This window comes from Mandrillus leucophaeus, unplaced genomic scaffold (assembly GCF_000951045.1).
Source record: "Mandrillus leucophaeus isolate KB7577 unplaced genomic scaffold, Mleu.le_1.0 Scaffold141, whole genome shotgun sequence".
NCBI lineage: Eukaryota > Metazoa > Chordata > Mammalia > Primates > Cercopithecidae > Mandrillus > Mandrillus leucophaeus.
In genome coordinates this window covers 3039232-3061483 of record NW_012101377.1, presented here as the reverse complement: position 1 = coordinate 3061483, position 22252 = coordinate 3039232, and the positions used below count along the sequence as shown (strand labels likewise).

Genomic DNA, 22252 nt, shown 5'->3' with positions numbered 1-22252 from the left:
CAGACATACAGACCCCAAGCCCCAGTGTGACATGGATAATGCAATAGCCAAAGGATGTGCCAGGCATTGTGAGGGCACAGACAACTCCTAGGGGAGCAGGGAAAGCCTTGAGAAGAACACACATTGGAGATGCGTCCTGAGGACATGTGAAAGTTTACCAGGTAGACGAAAGAGTATGTGTATTTCAAGGGAGGGAACAGCTTGTACAAAGTCATGGAGGCTGGAAAGGGAATGGTGTCCAGTGAGAGTGTCTAGTCAGTGATGGACAAAATCAGTTTTGGCAAGGTGGGCCAGGGCAGAGCAGAGCATGGCCTTGAAATACTTGCAAAGAAGATTTAGAGTTCTTTTCGGTAAATAATGGTAATTATTCTTAAAAAAAAAAAAAAAAAAAGAAGTCTTGCTCTGTTGCCCAGGCTGGAGTGCAGTCGTCTAATCTCGGCTCACTGCAATCTCTGCCTCCCAGGTTCAAGCGATTCTTCTGCCTCAGCCTCCTGAGTAGCTGGGATTACATGCGGGTACTACCACACCCAGCTAATTTTTGTATTTTTAGTAGAAAATTCACCATGTTAGTCAGGCTGGTCTTGAACTCCTGACCTTGTGATCTGCCCGCCTCAGCCTCCCAAAGTACTGGGATTACAGGCATGAGCCACCGCACCCGGCCAATAATGGGAATTCTAAAGCAGGGAAGTGGTCCTTGTGCTAGAAATTATTATATTTTTTACAGATTTCAAAACAGAGACTCAGAAGGAGCAGCAGATTGCCCAAGGCCTCTCTACCAGTCAGGGAAACAGAGCCAATAGGCTCTATATATATCACGCTAGGCCAGCAAGTCCCAAGATCTGCAGAGTGAGTCTGCAAGCTAGAGACCCAGGAGAGTGGTTTAGTTCCAGTCCAAGTCCAAAGTTATCTGGGTATCCCATGGTGCAGTCGAACTGACACCATCAAATTGTGAAATGGCTAAAACTACAGCTAAAAAGTGGCATAGCTGGGGCTCAAACCCCATTCTATCTGACTAGAAAACCCTTTGCTGCAGAAGCCACTGGGCAGAGACCCAGGCCTCTTCTGTCCTAGCCTGGACTCCAGGGTTGTGCCAGCTAGAGAGAAGCAGCCAGTCACCACACCAGCCAGGTTAGGCTATGGGCCTGTCAGATAACCCAGCAGGGCTTGAGGAAGGAGCTAACCAGGGGTCTCTGTTTTAGGTGGAACTCCACAAAAGGCTTTACACCTTCTTGGGAGGACAGGTGAGGGCAAGGAGGTTGGGGCTTCAAAGGAGCTGCCCTGCAGAATCTCTTTTCACTTTTCCTGTTCAAAACACCTTAGTGCTCATGACCCCATTTCACCTCAGCAACTCTGAGAGTGGGGTGGGGGAAAATACCCATTGGACAGATGGAGAAACCAAGATGCAGAGAGGTGAAGGTGAAGTGACTTGCCCAAGGTCACAGCTGAGAAGCAGAATCACAGGGCCCAGGACCCTGGAAGCTCACATTCTTCCTGTTCTACAGAGAAAGAAGGAGAGACTTAAAGAGGAATGTCCCAGCCAAGCACAGTGGCTCATGCCTGTTAATCCCAGCACTTTGGGAGGCTGAGGTGGGCAGATCACTTGAGTCCAGGAGTTCAAGACCAGCCTGGGCAATAGGGCAAAACTCCATCTCTACAAAAACAAAAATTGCCAGACGTGGTGGCGCATGCATGTGGTCCCAGCTACTCAGGAAGCACAGGTTGGAGGATCGCTTGAGCCCGGGAGATGGAGGCCATAGTGAGCTATGATCGTGCCACTGTACTCCAGCCTGGATGACAGAGCGAGACCTTGTCTCAAACAAACAACCACCACGAAAAAAAAAATGTCCCCATTCTGCTGATGAGGAAGTGGAAACACAGAAGGTTGGGTCTCCTTCAAGCTGCTCAGTGAAAAGTGATCAAGCCCTCAATTGTCCCGGGTGTTTTCTTCATTCCTCCGCAGCACTTGGCCTTTCTACTGTCCAACAGCCCAGAGTTTACAAAATACTTGGCATGGCCACAGTATCTTGGGTTCAAGGTTATGCCACTGCCAAACCAGATACAACTTCATCACATCCAGTACCAAGGTCCAAAGAGGGGAAAGGACATCCCATGTCACCAGCAAATCAGGAGCTAACTCCAAAGGCTGTTTTCCTGGCCCATCCCTTACAGTAGTGGAATAGAGACTTGGCTGGTGGGACCAGCCTCCAGATGACCCTAGTAATTGCTTGCAGGGAGGGAGGTTCTGAGGCCTAGAAATGGCAAGTGGTCTGAGGTTTCACGTTAAAACCTGTTTCTGCTCTAGCCCAGCAGTCGGTGAACACCAGGTACTTTCTGATGGTGATTGAGGTTGGTGCAGGGCTGCATTATCTGCTCCACATCCCACCATGAGAACACACCAGGAGTGGGGGCTTTCCACCCAGATCCCCAAGAAGTTGCTCCATCATTCTGTCTCACCACAACCATTTCCTTCTCTAAAAACTCCCTTCCCTGCAAGCCCTGAGACCAGCCCGGCTCTCACCACAGAGTACATGCAGACTTGCTTCTTCAGCTGTGGCCACACCAGGCTCAGGAATGTCCCAGGAGGCCCTGCCATCTCTGCTGCTGCCACAAGCTGAGGGCGTGTCGGGGACTAGCCTCAGTAAAGGTTGGGCCTGGAGCTTCCGCCTCTCTCAGAGTAAGAGTAATGCTCCCAACCCCTACAAAGCAGTTTACATCCAACAGCTCACTTACTCCTCACAGCTGTTTTGTGGGGATGGAAATAGTCATTATCAATGGCCATTTTACAGAAAAGGAAACTGAAGACAGGGAAGTAACTTAGGGTGACACAGCTTTTCAGCCTGACTCTGAGCTGTCTGCTTCTCTTAAGGGGCTGCTCAGTGGACTCAAAAACGGTATTGAGTATCAGGTTTTGGTTTTTGTTCTGCTATCAGAAAATTTTTTGAAGATGTCTGGCAAATAGGTAAGACTTCTAATGATGCCAAAGCAGAAAGAGTCCCCCAGGATGGGGAAACTGAGGCAGCGGGGAGGAGACATGTCTTAGCTAAAGTTGCACAGCAGGTGAACTGGCTGGTGCTGGACCTGGCGGCAGGAAGTACCTGCTGAGCTTGGACCTGGATTCATAGGCCGGCCAGCCAGGCTGCCACCCTTTATCCCTAAGGCCTCTGTTTCTCTGCTCTGTAGGCCAGGCCCTCCTGGAGGTCACGCCTCAGTCATCAGTGATGGGGTGACAGACTGTGGGAGCCGGAGTGCGGCTGCAGTAGGAAACGATCTTGGTTGCATCAGTTCTCGGGTTCCAGCCCCGCCTGGTTAGGCAAGGGCACCCCCCACCTTTGCTACAAGTTTCCCACCACTCCAGCCCCACCCTGCCCCCTCCCTTCACCCCGACCCAGGATGGCTCTGCCCCTAGCGACGCTCTCGCTATGAGAGGCAGAGCCTCTCATCCCAGCCTGTGCCAGGCAGAAGCCCTGATCCCACACGTGGCAGGACCCACCTTGGGAGGTGGAGGATTCTGTCTCTAGGAGAAAGAGGATTCTGCTGGTGGATGACACCTGCTATTACTGACTCATTCATGCATTCAGTCTCTTCTAAGTTTATTCATTCAATCAACAGTTTTTTGTTTTGTTTTTTTTTTTGAGACCAAGTCGCTGTCTGTCGCTAGGCTGGAGTGCAGTGGCACGATCCTGGCTCACTGCAACCTCTGACTCCCTGGTTCAAGTGATTCTCCTGCCTCATCCTCCCAGGTAGCTAGGATTACAGGCATATGCCACCACGTCCAGCTAATTTTTGTATTTTTAGTAGAGCCAGGGTTTCACCATGTTGGCCAGAATGGTCTCGATCTGACCTCATGATTCGCCCACCTCGGCCTCCCATCAACACGTTCCTTTTGTTTGTTTTTTGAGATGGAGTCTGGGAGGTGGAGTATTCTATCCTTAGGAGAAAGAGGATTCTGCTGGTGGATGATATCTGCTGTTACTGACTCATTCATGCATTCAATCTCTTCTAAGTTTATTCATTCCTTCAACGCATTCTTTTTGTTTGTTTGTTTTTTGAGATGGAGTCTGGCTCTCTTGCCCAGGTTGGAGTGCAGTGGCATTATCTCGGCTCACTGCAGCCTCCACCTCGTGGGTTCAAGCGATTCTCCTGCCTCAGCCTCCTGAGTAGCTGGAATTACAGACACGCACTACCACGCCCAGCTAATTTTTTTTTTCTTTTTCTTTTTCTTTTTTTTTTTTGTATTTTTAGTAGAGGTAGGGTTCCCCTATGTTGGCCAGGCTGGTCTCAAATGCCTGACTTCAGGTGATCCACCCACTTCAGCCTCCTAAAGTGCTGGGATTACAGGCACGAGTCACAACACCCGGCCTCCATCGCAAATTCTTATCCAGCCCCTTCTAACCTGACAGCCACACTGGGTCATGCCTTCTGCTGGACCCTGGGAACACGGAAATGAATAAGGTGGACATGGTCCTGCCCTGGAGGAGCTTAGAGGGTAGAGGGGCACTGTGTCATGTGTCTGATGCTATAACACAAAGATAGACATGGGACAGCAGCAAGACAGAGAGGGAGTGTGATGTATGAGAGCAGCAAGGCAGGGAGAGATACAAAGGAGGACAGCATCTGCCTTGGAGGAGGAAGGGAGCAGTAGTTGGCCAGATGAAGAGTTAATAGTAGCAACCCCAATACAAACTCTGCAGGCATTTACTGTGTTCCAGAAGCTTTATTCTCATTAATTTCTTTTTCCTTTTTCTCTTTTTTTTTTTTTTTTTGAGATGAACTCTCACTCTGTCACCCAGGCTGGAGTGCAGTGGCACGGCCTCCACTCAGTGCATCCTCCGCCTCCCAAGTTCAAGTGATTCTCCTGCTTCAGCCTCCTGAGTAGCTGGGATTACAGGCATGCGCCCCCATGCCCAGCTAATTTTTGTATTTTTAGTAGAGACAGGGTTTCACTGTGTTGGCCAGGCTGGTCTCGAACTCCTGACCTCAGCTGATCCTCTCACCTCAGCCTCCCAAAGTGCTGGGATTACAGACATGAGCCACCTCACCTGGCCCTCATTAATTTCCATCTTTACAACAAACCTGGGAAGCAGATATTATCAGCCCCTTTTTACAGATGAGGAAATTGAGGCTCCAAGAGGTTAAATGAATTTCCAAAGTGGTATAACTCAAAAGCACAAAAGCCAGAATTTGAACCAGGTTTGTCTATCTCCAAATTCAGTGCTAAATTTAGACCTAGAGTTAAGTTAAAAAATACAGGATGGTAACTGCAAAGGACTGGAGGCTATATCCAAAAGATTAGCAATGGTAGTCTCTGGGGGGATGAGTTTACATTGTTATGCATTGATGTACATTTGAATTATGAGACAAGAGATGTCCATATATGCTGGAATTCACAATGATTCCTATGGTACATTAGTTTTGTTTTCTCTGATTCTTTTCTTTGCCCCAGAAATGGAAATTGCCTCAGTGGGTGTTTTGTTTTGTTTTTTTCTTGAATACAAAAATACAGGATCCTTTTTTTGAAAGTCAGATGTCAATTTTAGGATGACCACTACCAGTGAGATTTTTTTCCCCTTTGTGTTTTCCTAACTTACTATATCAAGTATGTCTTTCATAATTTGAAAGTAATGTTATTTTTAAGAAATGAATTGCACACATCAAGGACTGGAGTGACCCAGCCGACGCAAGTGCCTGCAGTTCCTGAGAAGAAGGCTTGGGGGTTTTGGGTGACCTCAAACCAGAGTGAGTCAGCGGGGTGAAGTGGCTGCCAAAACACCAGGCAAGCAAGTAGAAACACGGTCCCAGATTTGAGAAGGAAACCTCCCCTGCTCCTCAGGGCTGATCAAGCTTCATTTGAGGCTCAGACATACAGGAGAGCTACCCTAAAGCTGAAGAGAGACCTAAGCACAGCTGAGGGACCTTGGAGAAGAGGCCTTTAGGGGAAGGTCTTTACAGTGCATACGCAGTTGGCATGCCTGTATGAACAGGCTTGACCAGGGGGTTTACCCTGCCCAGATAAATAGTGAGCTACCTATTACTGGAAGTACGCAAGGAAAGACCAGAAGACTACCTTATATTAAAGGGCAGCTGTGTGGGTGATAGACTGCATTAGCAGACAACCCAAATATTAAGACAGACAGCGTTTGTAGGACATGAGGGGGAAAAGATAGATAACCAACTTAACATCTCAGAGGGAATATGCTAGAACTGTCAGTAGTAAGCAATAGTGGTGACAGAATCATTTGTTGAGTACCAGTTGGATACTAGGTGTATTACATAGATATCAGTGGTTTTCAAACTTGAACTACACCAGAATTTCCTGGAGGGTGTGTTGTAACACAAATTGCTGGGCCCCATGCCCAGGGTTTCTGATTCAGTATGTCAGAAGTGGGGCTACTTCACAGGTGATGTTAATGCAGCTGGTCTGGAGACTACACTTTGATATACATGATCTTATTTATTTGTCACACCCACCTTATAATGGAGGTTCTGTTATCTCTATTTTCCAGGTCAAAAAAAAAAATGAAACAAAAACATCATCTGAGGCTTCTCAGAGTTAAAATTACTATTTATAGCTAGTAAGTGGTAGAACCAAGATCTTTGAATCCAGATTTTTTTTTAAGCAGGCTGAATTCATTTTATTTTTTCTTGTGTAAAAACTCTGTTGACCAGGGGCAGTGATTCACACCTGTAATCTTAGCACTTTGGGAGGCCGAGGCATATGGATCACTTGAGCCCAGGAATTCCAGACCAGCCCGGACACCATGGCAAACCCTGTCTCTACAAAAAACACACAAAAAATTAGCTGGGGACGGTGGTGCATGCTTGTAGTCCCAGCTACTAGGGTTGGGGAGTGGCTGAGGCAGGAGGATTGCTTGAGCCCTGGAGGTCATGCCACTGCACTCCAGCCCGGGCAACCCTGTCTCAAAAAACAAAACAAAACTCTATCTTGTATACATAGCTGGAACCTGGGTCCTCCGCACAGAGACTCTGGTCTGGATCTTGATGAGATGGTCAGTGAACTCCTGATAGGGAAACTTGATGAATATGGTGTCTCTCCAGAGGTTGGGGGTCAGATAGCTATAATTCTTGGAGATGGCATCAAAGGTGGCCTTGGCGAAGTTGCCCAGGTGGCAGTGCAGCTTTGGGTTATGCTATGCCCATGATTTCTCAGCTCTCTTTTTTTTTTTTTTTTTTTTTTGAGATGGAGTCTCTGTTGCCCAGGCTGTAGTGCAGTGGCGCCATCTTGGCTCACTGCAACTTCTGCCTCCCGGGTAGCTGGGACTACAGGCGCATGCCACCACACCCAGCTAATTTGTTTTATTTTTAGTAGAGACAGGGTTTCACTATGTCGGCCAGGCTGGTCTCAACCTCCTGACCTTGTGATCCGCCCGCCTCGGCCTCCCAAAGTGCTGGGATTACAGGCATGAGCCACCGTGTCCAGCCGATTTCTCAGCTCTTAACAGCTCCAGGGTGCTCATATTGTGGGCTCTCTGCTGGGGCAGTACTTTTTCTTTCTGTTACGATGGAATACACCTGGCTGAGGTGTAGCACTGGTCAATACTAGCCATCAGCAGCATCTTGGGCACAGGGACCAAGGTGACGCCATTGCCTCAGTGGAGCAGGGATAAGGCGCACCAGCACAGAGCCACGGCAGCCTGTCACCTTGCAAGGGATGGTGTGGGGGCTAACTGATCTTATTCCCCCAGTGGCTTCTCTGCACAGGGACAATGGAGAGCCTGACCAGGGTCATGGCCCCTCAGATGGCAGTGGCTACCTCCTCAGAGCACTTAACACCCAGACCAACGTGGCCACTGTAGTCCCCATTGGCAACACACACCTTGAGCCTGGTGTGCTGGTCAGTGCAGGTCTGTTTTTACACAGGCGTGGTCTTCAAAACCTCATCCTTGAAAGATGCCCCCAGGAAAATGTCAATGATCTCAGACTCCTCGATGGGCAGGGAGAAGAGCTAGATCTCCTCCAGGGACTTGATCTTCATGTCCTTGACCAGGTAGCCCAACTTGGTGACAGGCATCCATTCCTTGTCTTCACCTTTGCCTCTGCAAGCTCCATGGCCCAGACCCTGACCCCAACTACTACCCCAAGGCCCCATCGCCACTGCCAAAGCCTCCATGGAAACCACTATGACCTCCCATTCCTGGGCCCCCAGGGCGTCTGAGTCAACTCTCTGCACCAGTCATCTGCCATTTGGTGTTTTCTCAGGGAAGAAGTTGAACCCAGATCTTTCTGACTCTGAAGTTCATGTTTAACTAAAACAGTTGGTTCCTTTTCTCAATTAATAAATAGAAATAAAGATTCTAGGCAGGGCACAGTGGCTCATGCCTGTAATCCCAGCACTTTGGGAGGCCAAGGTGGGTGGATCATCTGAGGTCAGGAGTTCAAGACCAACCCATCCAACATGGTAAAACCCTGTCTTTACTAAAAATACAAAAAATTAGCCAGTCGTGTAGTCCCAGCTACTTGGGAGGCTGAGGCAGGAGAATCACTTGAACCTGGGAGGTGGAGGTTGCAGTGAGCTGAGATCACGCCACTGCGCTCCAGCCTGGGCAACAGAGTGAGACTCTGTCTCTAGAAAAAAAAAAAAGATTTAAATTGTTTAATAACAATAACACATGCAAGTTATTTCTTCAAGATATAAGAACAGAAATTTTGATCCCTGGAAGAGGTTGGAGCAGGAGTGACCAGTATCGGGGGAAAGAGAAACAGCAATGCCCTGAGTGTTGGGGAGCTTAGTGATTCAGCTCCTCCCCTGTATGTTGGGAGAGCTTTGGGTTATGCTATGCCCATGATTGCTCAGCTCTTACAGCTCCAGGGTACTCAGGTTGTGGGCTCTCTGTTGGGGCAGTACTTTTTCTTTCTGTTACGATGCAATTCACCAAACATGTATTGAGCATCTTGCTCAACAAAGCAAAATATGATATCCTGCAGTAGGCTGAGTAATGACCACCTAAAGATATCAGGTCCTAATCCCCAGAACCTGTGAAGGTTACCTCGGATGGTAAAGAGATTTTGCAGATATGATTACATTAAGGATCTTAAAATGGAGAGATCATCCTGGATGATTATCCTAGTGGGCCTGATGTAATCACAAGGGTCCTTATAAGAGAGAAGATAATGTATGAAGATAGAACAAAGAGAGATTTAAAGATGCTATGTTGCAGGCTTTGAAGATGGAAGAGGGGACCACCAGCCAAGGAGTGCAGCCCAAGAAGCTGGAAAAGTTATGAAAACCAATTCTCCCCTAGAGCCTCCAGAAGGAATGCAGCCCTGCTGACACTTTGATTTTAGCCTCCATAAGACCCGTTTTGGACTTCTGACTTCCAGAACTGTAAGACAATAAAATCGTCTTGTTTTAAGCCACAAATTTGTCGTAATTTGTGAAACTGATACAGATGTAATTGCCAAAAATATTATAGAAAACTGGCTCCAGTTTTCACATAGTGTAGAGTGAATAAACACACACAAATCCACATTCACCTTCACTCTGCCTCTGGCCTGGTGTACTTGGAGGAACAGGTGCACAGTGGTGCCTATGTGCCTTCTTGTCTTGAAGAGTGAGAGCACCTGTAGCCACCTAGACCCACACAAACCACTCTGGTCTTATTTTCACAAGTAAGCATGTTTGAGTTGTTCCTTCAGTAAACATTTACTGAGTACCTGCTTTGTGTCCAGCATGATGCTAGGTGTGGCTACAGTGAGATGAGCCAAACAAGTTATCATGGGACTTTGGGTCTGTGGAGAGATGTGTGTGTAGAAATTCAATACTCTTTCTTATTTATAATCATAATGGGGGTGTCTCTGAACGGGGTTCAGTTTTAAAGTCAGCAGTCAGGTAGAAAAGACATACCCAAAACTACATTTAAAGCTCTTAGGGCTGGGTGCAGTGGCTCACACATGTAATCCCAGCATTTTGGGAGGCCGAGGCGGGCAGATCACCTGGAGTCAGGAGTTCGAGACCAGCGTGGTCAACACAGTGAAACCCCGTCTCTATTAAAAATACAAAAATTAGCTGGGCATGGTGATGGGCGCCTGTAATCCCAGCTACTCGGGAGGCTGAGGCAGGAGAATTGCTTGAACCTGGGAAGCGGAGGTTGCAGTGAGCCGAGAGCACACCATCTCCAGCCTGGGCAACAGAGCGAGACTCTGTCTCAAAAAATAAAATAAAATAAAATAAAGCCCTTAAATTACCTGTACTGCATAATACTTCTTTTGTGTGCTCAATGAGGATTGGTTTTCATAACTTTTCCAGCTTCTTGGGCTGCATTCCTGGGCTGGTTGTCCCCACTTCCATCTTCAAATTCTTTTGTATGCTAAAATAAGTAACTAAAGGAAAGGCTGTCTTGAGATACCTGGACATTGAAGCCTCTCTGCCTTTAAGAAAATGACCCCATCTCTAGGGATGCATTGAGGTTGAACAGAGAATTCAGGAGTGCTCCTGGTATCTGCAGGGGTGACTCCAATTTGTTACTATATTCAGCATCTATCAGCTTAGCGCATGCTAAAAGATGAGTTTGGTTTTGTGAGGATAATACCAAATTCTGGGGTGGCATCTTTGGAGGTCAGTGGTTGGAGGATAAGTTGTAAAGCTGGTGTTAGTTAAATGTGCCTCTGATATGAGTCCACAGGGCAAACCGAGGTCAGTGCTCTTATGGAAAAGAGCGAGGGCCATGAGAATCTATAGGGGTTCACAGAGGCCTTCCCAGAGGAAGTGACCTCGAACTAACACTTGAAGACAGGTAGTCATTAGCTAGGCGAGGCAGTTGAGGACATTCTGGACATACATATCACCTCCGCCAGTATCTGTAGGACCAAAAGAGTGACACCCACAGGCCCCTTACTGCCTAGAGGAATGCTGGGACTCTGCCCTAACCTCAAGAACCTCTGTGAGATCCTTGTCTTGTGAACCTCCTGCACTGTTTGACTTCCTAGGAAATGCTATGGATTTCTTAAAATAAGATTTCTGATTTATCCGCTGCTTCTGCCTGGGGTACTTTTTGTTTTCTGGAATAGTGTGGTGAGCCTTTGAGCAGAGTGGTCCTAGAATCTGCTCTAGCATTAACTTGTTACATGACCTTGGGCCAGTCACTTTTTCCCTCTGGGCCTTGATTTATCCATCTGTAAAGTTGGGAGCAGGTGGAAACCCTTCCAACTCTGATGCTGTCTGGTGGGACTGTGAGGAAGCAGTGACCTGTAGTGGTTAAACCCCAGGCTGTGGCCCTGAGTGGGAGTCTTGTCTGCACCATTTACTGGGACCTTGGGCAAATCACTTCTCTCTGAGGCTCCATTTCCTCATCTGTACAATAGGACCTTCATTCCTATCCCCCTGAATTATATGAGGATTAAATGAGATTACAGACATAAAGCATTTGAGGCTGTGCCAGGCCCAGCAAATGACAGCTGCTGTCATATTTTGTAATGGATGTGAAACAGAAAATGTTAACTCTTCTGATTGCTGCGAAACACACCACCCTCAGGGTTTACCATCAGTGCAATCCCTGCAAACTGTCAGAAGGTCCTCTGATGGGTGTCCAGGGAAACACCCAAAGCTGGGTAGCTTCACTTCAGCAGGAACTGAGGAAACTCCCCATGGGGAAAAGTTGGCCAAGTAGGTGGTGGCTGTGCTAATTTGTGGGTGTGAAGACAATTCCTAGACTCTGAGCTGCAAGGTTGAGCCTGGGATGGAGTCTCGGTGGCCTGAATTAGCTCAGGGTGGGAAAGGAAATGTCCCTTGCCCCTAGCTAGTAACCAGAGTCAGGATAGCCTAGGGCAGGATGGAAAGGAGAACTGAGTCTTCCCTCACCCATGACCTGCCCCGGTCCTCTGCCTGTGCCATACTATCACTCTAATTCTGACCACCTGGTGCCTGTTCATCTTGTCACTTGTAAGTCTGACTGCTCTTTACATAAAAGATGGGAAACGAAGGCTCAGAGAAAGGCAGGGACTTGCCCAAGACCACACAGCAAATCAGAACCAAAATCTAGGTCTCCAGGCCTCAGATCCAGCTATCTCTGTCAGCATCAGACAGCCTCCTTGATTCTGGCAAGAGAGTGAATGGCTGGTTGTTGCCTGGCAACCACAGCCCCCCCAGATGTTTTCTATCTCCACATTTTCATGAGAATCAGGCCATTCCACGATAGCTGGGCTCAGACCTCACAGAGAAAATGTCTCTGGTCTTAGGGGCAGTAGGGACAGGACTCCTTATGTTGAAGCACTTACCTAGGCAAGGCCTATGTTCCCCTCCAGTTTCTAGAACTCTCCCAGGCTGCCCCGACGCAGTGGCTCACGCCTGTAATCTCAACACTTTGGGAGGCCGAGGCAGGCGGATCACGAGGTCAGGAGATGAGACCATCCTGGCTAATACGGTGAAACCCCGTCTCTACTAAAACTACAAAAAATTAGCCGGGTGTGGTGGCGGGCACCTGTAGTCCCAGCTGCACAGGAGGCTGAGGCAGGAGAAGACCGTGAGCCCGGGAGGCAGAGCTTGCAGTGAGCCAAGATCGCGCCACTGCACTCCAGCCTGGGTGACAGAGCAAGACTCCATCTCAAAAAAATAAAATAAAATAAAATGTAAGGTATCAGGCATAGAAATAGGTATTCAGGGCCACGCGTGGTGGCTCACACTTGCAATCTCAGCACTTTGGGAGGCTGAGGCAGGCGGATAACCTGAAGTCAGGAGTTCAAGACCAGCCTGACCAAGACTGTGAAACCCTGTCTCTACTAAAAATACAAAAATTAGCAGGGCATGATGGCAGGTGCCTGTAATCCCAGCTACTTGGGAGGCTGAGGCAGGAGAATCGCTTGAACTTGGGAGGTGGAGGTTGCAGTGAGCTGAGATCATGCCATTGCACTCCAACCTGGGTGACAGAGCCCGACTGCATCTCAAAAAGAAAAAAAGAAAAAGAAATAGGTATTCAGTATTAATATCTGTATCATTTAACTTTCTCAATTGCAAGCAATAAGATTCCACTAAAGGTTGTCTAGCAGAAAAAGGCCAGAGGATCAGGCTGCGGGGGCTACACAGCAAGAACAGTATCCCCAGAATGTCACTTCAGTGAAGACCCTAGGGCCAATCCCAGTTGCCAACACACAGCACAGATGTGGCAGCACACATTAGGGATGTTCTGTAGCCTCACCATAGCACCCCTTGCCCTTCTCTCTGCCCTTTTAGGATCTGGTACAGGAGGAAGGAAGTGGTCTCCTCATGCTCATGGCTAGACTGCATAGAGAAAACACATACATAAGCACTATACCCCTGGTGCTGTTTATACTGCTTACAACCCTCCTTTAGAGAATGATACTACTGTTTTGCCAGTTGATAGATATGATGCACAGAGAGGTTTTTCTTAACTTGCCTGAGATCACACAACTAGTAAACAGTAGAACCAGAACTGGAACCCATTGCAGTTTAACTGTGTTGCTAATGTCCTGAACTAGAACTCTCAGGGTAACCAGTGCTACCCTGAGAAATAGTATTCTACATTATGGGAAGATTCTGTCATAACTGTGCCTAGACGGATGGATGGATGGATGGATGGATGGATGGATGGATGGATGGATGGTTTACTCATTAATTCAACTTTAAGTGCTTTCTATGTCCCAGGCTCTGTGGTCAACACCAAGTAAAACTAACGTGTTCTCTGACTTTAAGGAACTTAGGGCTAGTGGAGGAAATGAACAAGAAATAAGCAAACACTCAAGTAAATTAAATACTTGGAAATTATGAGAAGAGCAAGGAAGGAAGCACAGAACAAGGTATAAGAAAGAATGACTGGGGCAACATTGTGGGTAGGGAGGACTCTCTCCCTGGCCACTGTTCAGCCATACTAGCCTCCTGGCTGCTTTTTGTTTTTTTGTTTGTTTGTTTGTTGTTGTTGTTGTCTTCCAGGCAAAGTCTTGCTCTATCGCCAGGGTGGAGTGCAGTGACACGTTCTCCGCTCTCTGCAGCCTCCGCCTCCCGGGTTCAAGTGATTTTCCTGCCTCAGCCTCCCGAGTAGCTGGGACTACAGGGGCGCGCCACCATGCCCAGCTAATTTTTGTATTTTTAGTAGAGATGGGTTTCACCATGTTGGCCAGGATGGTCATGAACTCCTGACTTTGTGATCCTCCCGCTTCAGCCTCCCAAAGTGCTGGGATTACAGGCGTGAGCCACTGCACCCAGCACTGGCTACTCTTTGAAACCACCAAGCACACTTAGGGCGTTTGCTTTGGCTGTTCCTTCTGCTTAATAAGGGTTTCCCCAGTTACCTGCATGGCTAACCTCACCTCCTTAAAGTTTTGTATGCATAGCACCTTCTCAGCAAGACCTTCCTTGACACCACTATTTAACAACTCATCCTGCCTCTTGCCTGCACTGATGCTGCATCAGCACTCCCTGTCTCCTCCCTGCTCTACTGTATCTTTCTCTTACCACTTTCTTTTTTTTCTCGTTCTGTCGCCCAGGCTGGAGTGCAGTGGCCGGATCTCAGCTCACTGCTGCAAGCTCCGCCTCCCGGTTTTATGCCATTCTCCTGCCTCAGCCTCCCTAGTAGCTGGGACTACAGGTGCCCCCGCCACCTCACCCAGCTAGTTTTTTTTTGTATTTTTTAGTAGAGACGGGGTTTCACTGTGTTAGCCAGGATGGTCTCGATCTCCTGACCTTGTGATCCGCCCGTCTCGGCCTCCCAAAGTGCTGGGATTACAGGCTTGAGCCACCGTGCCTGGCCCCCCTTACCAGTTTCTAACACAACGTATTTATACTTATTTATAATTTATTTATTTATTATGTTTACAATTTGCTTTACCTTGTAGAATGTAAACATCACAAGAGAGCTGGGATCTTTGTTCTGTTCACTGAAACGTGGCACATAGTAAGCACTCAAAAGTATTTATTGACTGAATGTAAATAATGTCCCTGTTGTCACAGCTGGAAAGTGGCATTTCTGTGATTTGTAGCTAGTGTTATTTGGCTCCAAAGCTATAGAACCTTATCACTAGGGCTGTTACGGGGCTCAAATGGGTTCACGTGTCAGCCACTTAGCACAGTGCCTGGTTGGAAGATTAATGTGCCATAAACATGAAATAATAGTAGTCGTCATTATTAATTATTGAGAGGCCCCTCCCTCTTGGGCTCGTTTTTCTAAATTTCATAATAGTACAGCGGCTCTTTGGGGTAAGACATCAAACCTGACTTGACAGACACACTGACATGACCCTCAGGAAGGAAAAATGCAGCTGTGCCAGCCCCAGTAGCCTGGAGCCCTGCCCCAGCAGGACCCAGTCCTCTATGTGGCCCAGCCTACTTCATAACTGAGCTGAAACTGTTCACCCACAGGGATTGCAAACAACACAGACTTCCTGTGTTTTGAGAAAGGGGAAGTCCAACCAGTGATTTACCTTGAGTCATTTGTTTCGAGAAGGAAGCCTCAGCAGTTGGCAGAAAGTAGCAGAAGGAGGAGGGCTGCCCAAGGCAAGAAAGGAGACCTGGATTCTAGAAGGAATGCCACTACTTCTCAGCTGACCACACTGAGCAGGTCCCCTCTCGGGCCTTAATTTTCTAATCTGGAAAATGAGACAATGATCTTTACCTCACTGACTTCTTTAGGCAGTGCTAATATTGATGAGTGCCTGTGTGTGAAGAGCTGGAAATACAAGAATGCATCAGCATCTTGCAACTGGAAGGGCAAAATTCAGAGGTTAAAAATTTACAAACTATGAAGTCACTCAGATCTGGATTCAAATCCTGCCTCCGTCACTTTCTAGCTGTGTGTCCCTGGGCAAATAATGGAACCTCTCTGAGTCTCACGATCTTTGGTTTCCTCAGCTGTGAAATAATTTTTCTCCTAAACTGATTTTGAGGATTAACTGAGATATGCATATCAATGACTATGAAGGAACAAGGAATTGGGCTCAGAGAAATCCTTCAGGAATGGTGACTCTTGTTTTTAATCCTGGATGAGCTCTCACTTCTCTGTGTGCTGCCAGTGCCCAGGACAAACACCTGCTGAGAGTATTTCTTTTTTTTTCTTTTTTTTTTTTTCTGAGACAGAGTCTCCCTCTGTCACCCAAGGTGGAGTACAGTGGTGCGATCTCGGCTCACTGCAACCTCCACCTCTTGGGTTCAAGCAATCCTTCTGCCTCAGCCTCCCGAGTAGCTGGAATTACAGGCACCTACCACCATGCCTGGCTAATTCCCCCCCCACACCCACTGGGGTGTTCCTGAGTTTATTTGAGGCACACCCGGGAGAGCGCCCTGTACCTAGAAGAAGGTGTTGGGTCTCCTGGTGAAGCATGGCTTCTGCTGATGGCACAGCATCCAGTGGGGCAGCAGGAACTTGATCTTGGAGTCGTGGAATTGCTTGACAGCCGACCACCGGCACTTACTGGCCATGATCTCCTCTACCTTCATGATCTGGATGAAGTGGGCCCGGGCGCGGTACCAGGCACCCAAGTCTCGGCAGCACTGGTGACAGCGCCCGTGGTGGTTAGGTCCCGGTATTCCCAGTACATGTTGTGGGTGCTGCTCCGGGAGTCATAGCGCAGCCAGATGCCGAAGTTCTTCACCCACAGTGGGTACTTCTCAAACACCTGCCCACAGTTGACAGTCTCCCCTGAAGACTTCTTCATCATCTTTAACTGAGATAGGAAGTACCAGAAGTGGAACTTGGCGACTACATGATTAGGCGCAAAGATTTGCATGCGGTAGAGGGGTGGTGGTTGGCATTTGGGGGTAGGCAGGCAGCGACCCACCACCTTGTACTCTCGTTGTGTGCCCGAGGCCTTCATGGCTTTCTTTCCGCCTTCGCCACCACCCGCAAAAGGAAAAGGCTAATTTTTGTATTTTTAGTAGAGACAGGGTTTCACCATCTTGCCCACTCCTGACCTAAAGTGATCCGCCCACCTTGGCCTTCAAAAGTGCTGGGATTATAGGCGTGAGCCACTGCACCCAGCCTTCTTCTGAGTATTTAATAGAAATACCTCCATCTGTGGGACCACAAATAATTATTAAAATACAGAATAATTTTATGTATTTATTTTTACTTATTAAAAAACTTAATACATTCATGGCAGAAAAAAACTTAAGCTAATAAGTAAAAATAAGAAAATAGAGATTACATATATCTTCATCACCTAGAGATAATCACTGTTAACAGCTGGGTTAACTCTCCTGGATTTCTTTTTAATGCATATGTAACAAGATGCTAAATGCAAGTTTCCTGTCATTCTGGCTTTGGGGCAGAGGCAAGGACCACTACATCCAGGTATGCTGAAGGATGGAGAAACCAGTTCTACCAGCATTAATCCCATCACCCCCAGAGTGTGTGTTTGTGTGTGTGTGTGTGTGTGTGTGTGTGAGAGAGAGAGAGAGAGAGAGAGAGAGAAGACAGAAGAGAGAAGAGGGCTAGTTGAAAGAGATTTATTTTAGAGGCAATTATGTTTTTTTGTTTTGTTTTTGAGTCAGGGTCTTACTCTGTCACCCAGGCTGGAGTGTGGTGGCGCAATCACTGCTCACTGCAACCTTGAATTCCTGGGCTTAAGTGATCCTTCCACCTAGCCTCTAAAGTAGCTAGGACTACAGGCGCCTGTTACCACGCCCAGTTAGCTTTTTTTACTTTTTTGCAGAGATGGGGTCTTACTGTGTTGCCCAGGCTGGTCTCGAACTCCTGGCCTCAAGCAGTCATCCCCGCAAGGCCTCCCAAAGTGCTGGGATTAGAGGCATGAGCCACCACACCAGGCCTCTTTTGGACCAAATTGTTGATTGCTCTGTTCCCCACTACATCACCCGCCTCCACCCCCAAACAGGAGGGGTGAGGGGAACTTGTGAAGGGAGCCATTTGGAAAGTGTGAGATGTGCCCCAGGGGTCTTGTAGACCAAGGAGAAAAGCAAGTCTAAAGCAATGGCCCACTCCTCTATCACCCGCACTACCCTGCCCGCAACAGAGAGAGTTTACCATGCTGAAATGTAAATATCCGTTGAGTTATCTACCTCACCAGCTAAACCAGAAACCAGAGTCTGGGGCTTGTATCTCTTGGCCCCTGCAAAAGGCCTCTCACTTAATTGATGCTTGATAAATGTTCTGAAGAATGAAGGGAAGACTGAAAAAACTGGAGTAGAAAACGGAAAGAACAAGGATTTAGAATTACACAGATCGGAGTTCAAATACTGCCTCTGCCACTTTCTAGCTGTGTTCCCTTGGGGAAGTCATATCATCTCTCTAACTTTATATTTCTCACTTGTAAAATGAGGATAATTTGAGTGTCTGCTTTGCAGAGTTTTGCATGAAATGAGATCAAGCACTGGTACATAGGTGTTCCATCAATGAAGAATGAATGAAGATATGGTAGTTTTGGGAACACTGCAAACTGGCTATGTCTTCTGAGAATTTCCTGTCTGAGCTGACACAGTTCTGGAATTTCTAGATCCTGGTTTCCTTCCCTGCTCCTTCCGCAGTCCTCATCATCCTCGTCATCTTTATAGAAGCAGCAACAGCTGCCATTTGTATGGCAATTTATAGAAATTCCATGGCCTGGTCTCATTTAAATATCGCAATAACCCTGTGAGATGTATACTATAATAATGACTTGCCCAAGGGCACAAAGATCTGAGACTCAAGGGTACCTCTATTAGCTTTCCTAAAGGGATTTATTTCACATGTATGCAGCACCCACTGGTATTCTGAGCATTTGCAATTAGCAGCTCCTGTCCCCTTATATGGTAGTGGAGAGGACAGACAACCAAATCAAAACATCGTCTATATCTCTTCATGGTAAGATGGTAAGTGCTGTCATTGAGTGGGCAGAAACACCAAACAAGATGACAATTTCTGCTGAGGGCAGTCGTCTGGAGAGCAGATCCAATCCACTGTTTGCTATCTCTGGCCTTGGGTAAGTCACTTCACCTCTCTGGGCCTTAATTTCATTTGCCAAATGTGAGTTATAATAATAGTACTTCCCTCATAAGTCACTGTGGGGGGCCGGGTGAGGTGACTCACACCTGTAATCCCAGCACTTTGGGAGGCCAAGGCAGGCAGATCACCTGAGGTTAGGAGTTCAAGACCAGCCTGGCAACATGGTGAAAGCCCATCTCTACAAAAATACAAAAATGAGCTGGACATAATGGCAGGTGCCTGTAATCCCAGCTGCTTGGGAGGCTGAGACGGAAGAATCACTTGAATGCAGGAGGCGGAGGTTGCAGTGAGCTGAGATTGAGCCACTGCACTCCAGCCTGGGCAACAGAGCGAGACTCTGTCTCAAAAAAATAAATAAATAAATAAAAACTATGAGGGTAACAGATAAAATGTATGTAGCATTTAACACAGTGTGTTGCACAAGCAAGTGTATACAACTTTTTTTTTTCTTTTCTGAGACAGAGTCTCACTCTATTGCCCAGGCTGGAGTGCAGTGGTACGATTTTGGCTCACTGCAACCTCTGCCTTCTGGAGGTTCGAGTGATTCTCCTGCCTCAGCCTCCCAAGCAGCTGGAATTACAGGTGCCCACCACCATGCCCAGCTAATTTTTGTATTTTTAGTAGATATGGGGTTTCGCCATGTTGGCCAGGCTGGTGTCAAACTCCTGACCTCAAGTGATCCACCCACCTCTGCCTCCCAAAGTGCTGGGATTACAGGTGTGAGCCACTGCGCCCGGCCACTTCTCAACTTATGTCTCAATAAACCGTAAGCAGAAAACGCATTTGATAAACCTAACCTACTGAACATCATAGCTTAGCTTAGCCTTTCTTAAACATGCTCAGAACACTTGCACTAGCCTTCAGTCCGGCAAAATTATATAACACAAAGCCTATTTTTAAGTAATGTGTTGAATATCTCGTGTAACATACTGAAAACTGCACTGAAAGTGAAAAACAGAATGGTTGTTTGGGTACTAAAAGTATGGTTTCTAGGCCAGGCACGGTGGCTCACGCCTATAATCCCAGCACTTTGGGAAGCCAAGGCGTGCGGATCTTGAAGTCAGGAGTTCGAGACCAGCCTGGCCTATGGTGAAACCCCATCTCTACTAAAAATACAAAAATTAGCCAGGCATGGTGGCACCCACCTGTAGTCCCAGCTACTTGGGAGGCTGAGGCAGGAGAATTGCTTGAACCCAGGAGGCGGAGGTTGCAGTGAGCTGAGATCGTGACACTGCACTCCAGCCTGGGCGACAAAGCAAGACTCTGTCTCAAAAAAAAAAGTATGGTTTCTACTGAATGCATATTGCTTTCACACCATTGTAAAGTCAAGAAATCAAAAGGTGGGGACTGTTTGTACTCAGTTAATAGTAGTTGGTCTTTTATTAATGTAACCTGGATGTCAGCCAGAGGCCTTCTGACCCCTTGAAACCTTCAAAGGATGGACCCAAGCACCCATTACAAAACCCCTTTCCAGGATTACTGCAAATTCCTGGGAGACTTTGTTTCTCCTGCTCCAATTCCTACTTCAGCCTGTACTATCTTTGGTCAGCACTGTACCAAAACAGATGTAAAAGTTAGCCCCTTCAGCTGTTTCCACCAACACCCCAGTCAGGGCAGCCTCCATGAATATAGAAGATCTTTCTTGAATATGTCCAGGGATAGGAGGCAGAGACATTCACATCATAGCTATAAACCTCAGGATGAACAAAAACAAAAACAACTCTCGGTTTCTAAAACAGCCTTTTCTACTTTCCTCCATAGTGCCCAGCCTCAGCCACAAGCCATCTCTTGTCTCCTGCTAAAGTACATTTGCCTTTGGCTATTCATTCCACTCTCTCTTCCTAAGGACCTTTCAGATTTCTCTTCCAGGCTTTATCCCATTGTGTGAAGCCTCAGGGTTGAGGGGTTGGTTTTCTCTCCTATCTCCCCATCACCACCATCATCAAGTGAAAGCTTTACAGGGCTCCTCTTTGGCCTTCATGTAGTCCCCACAAGGATAGGAGGAAACATTTGCTGTCATTCTGGCCCTCTCTGGCTTCCTGCTGCCCACCCCTCCCCAGAGCCCTCGGGTCCTGCCCATGTCCCAAATCCAGTCCTCCAGATTCTGGTAGAATCTCTGAGCCCTCAGTAGCTTCTCAGTGTATGTATGACCTCTTGTTTAAAACATCCAGAGCCATTGGGGAACAGATCCAAATATAAGTTATCTTCCTTTTTTTTTTTTTTTGAGATGGAGTCTCACTCTGTCACCCAGGCTGGAGTGCAATGGCATGGTCTTGGCTCACTGCAACCTCTGCCTCCCGGGTTCAAGTGATTCTCCTGTCTCAGCCTCCCAAGTAGCTGGGACTACAGGTGCGTGCCACCACACCTGGTTAATTTTTGTATTTTTAGTAGAGATTGGGTTTCACTATGTTGGCCAGGCTGGTGTCAAACTCCTGACCTCGTGATCCACCCACCTCGGCCTCCCAAAGTGCTGGGATTACAGGCGTGAGCCACCGTGCCTGGCTGCTGCTTTGTTGCCCCCAGAACAGCTGCCTCACAGACATTCAAGACCACACCTTTACCCTAGTTTTCCAAAGTATTTTCCTAACGAAAGCCATCTTCTTCTCTAAGGGTGGAGGTCATGCACTGAGGGTTTATGACATGCATCTGGCTCACAGGGATGTTTTTAAAAAGTCAAATCAACATTTAAAAATTGATGGATTACACATAAAAGTCCAGATTTGTGACTTGTCTTATAAATTCAGAAAATCTGGCATCACAAGACCCACATTTCTCCCAAGGAGCATACTGGCCTAAATGAAGAGCTGCCCTTTCGACAGGTTTTTCCTTTGTTTTTTCTTTCTAAATACTGTACTTCATGCCATAAGACAGGTTTTTCTTATGCCCCGATGCACCAGCGTATTTCTGTCTCCTGCTTGACTCCTGCAGGCTTTCACCTTTGTGACCTTTGCTAAGCGCCATTTTTGTGCCAGTTTCTACCCTCTGTTGCCTTATTATAATTAAGTAGGGTCTAGGAATTCGCTAGGCTCACAAACGGGGAAAGGGGATCCTACAGCAAGAGCAGTCACAAGCATACAAGTGATGGCTATCCCTGGAAGGGCCAGGGGTCCAGAGGGATGGGGTCTCCCGTGCAAGGAGGCAGTGGGACTGGTGAGGGTGAAGGTGAGCCTTGGTTATGAAGGCTCTAAATGCTCTCTCATCGGGCACGGGGAGCCAGCGTGGGGTTTAAGGCAGGGCGACACACCATGAGCTGTACGTATGAGAAAGGTGGCTGGGAAGCTCGCGGCGCAGAATCTATTGAAACCCTCCCATCCCCCTCTGTGTCTGCTGGAAGCCCAGTGAGAGGCAGGGGC

General features: G+C 47.5%; 2 pseudogenes; both read right to left on the bottom strand.

The window, feature by feature from the left end:
* Positions 1–6938: 6938 nt before the first annotated feature.
* On the bottom strand, positions 6939–8159 carry LOC105535097 (annotated as a pseudogene).
* Positions 8160–16083: 7924 nt separating this feature from the next.
* LOC105535084 lies at positions 16084–16805 on the bottom strand (annotated as a pseudogene).
* Positions 16806–22252: the final 5447 nt, after the last annotated feature.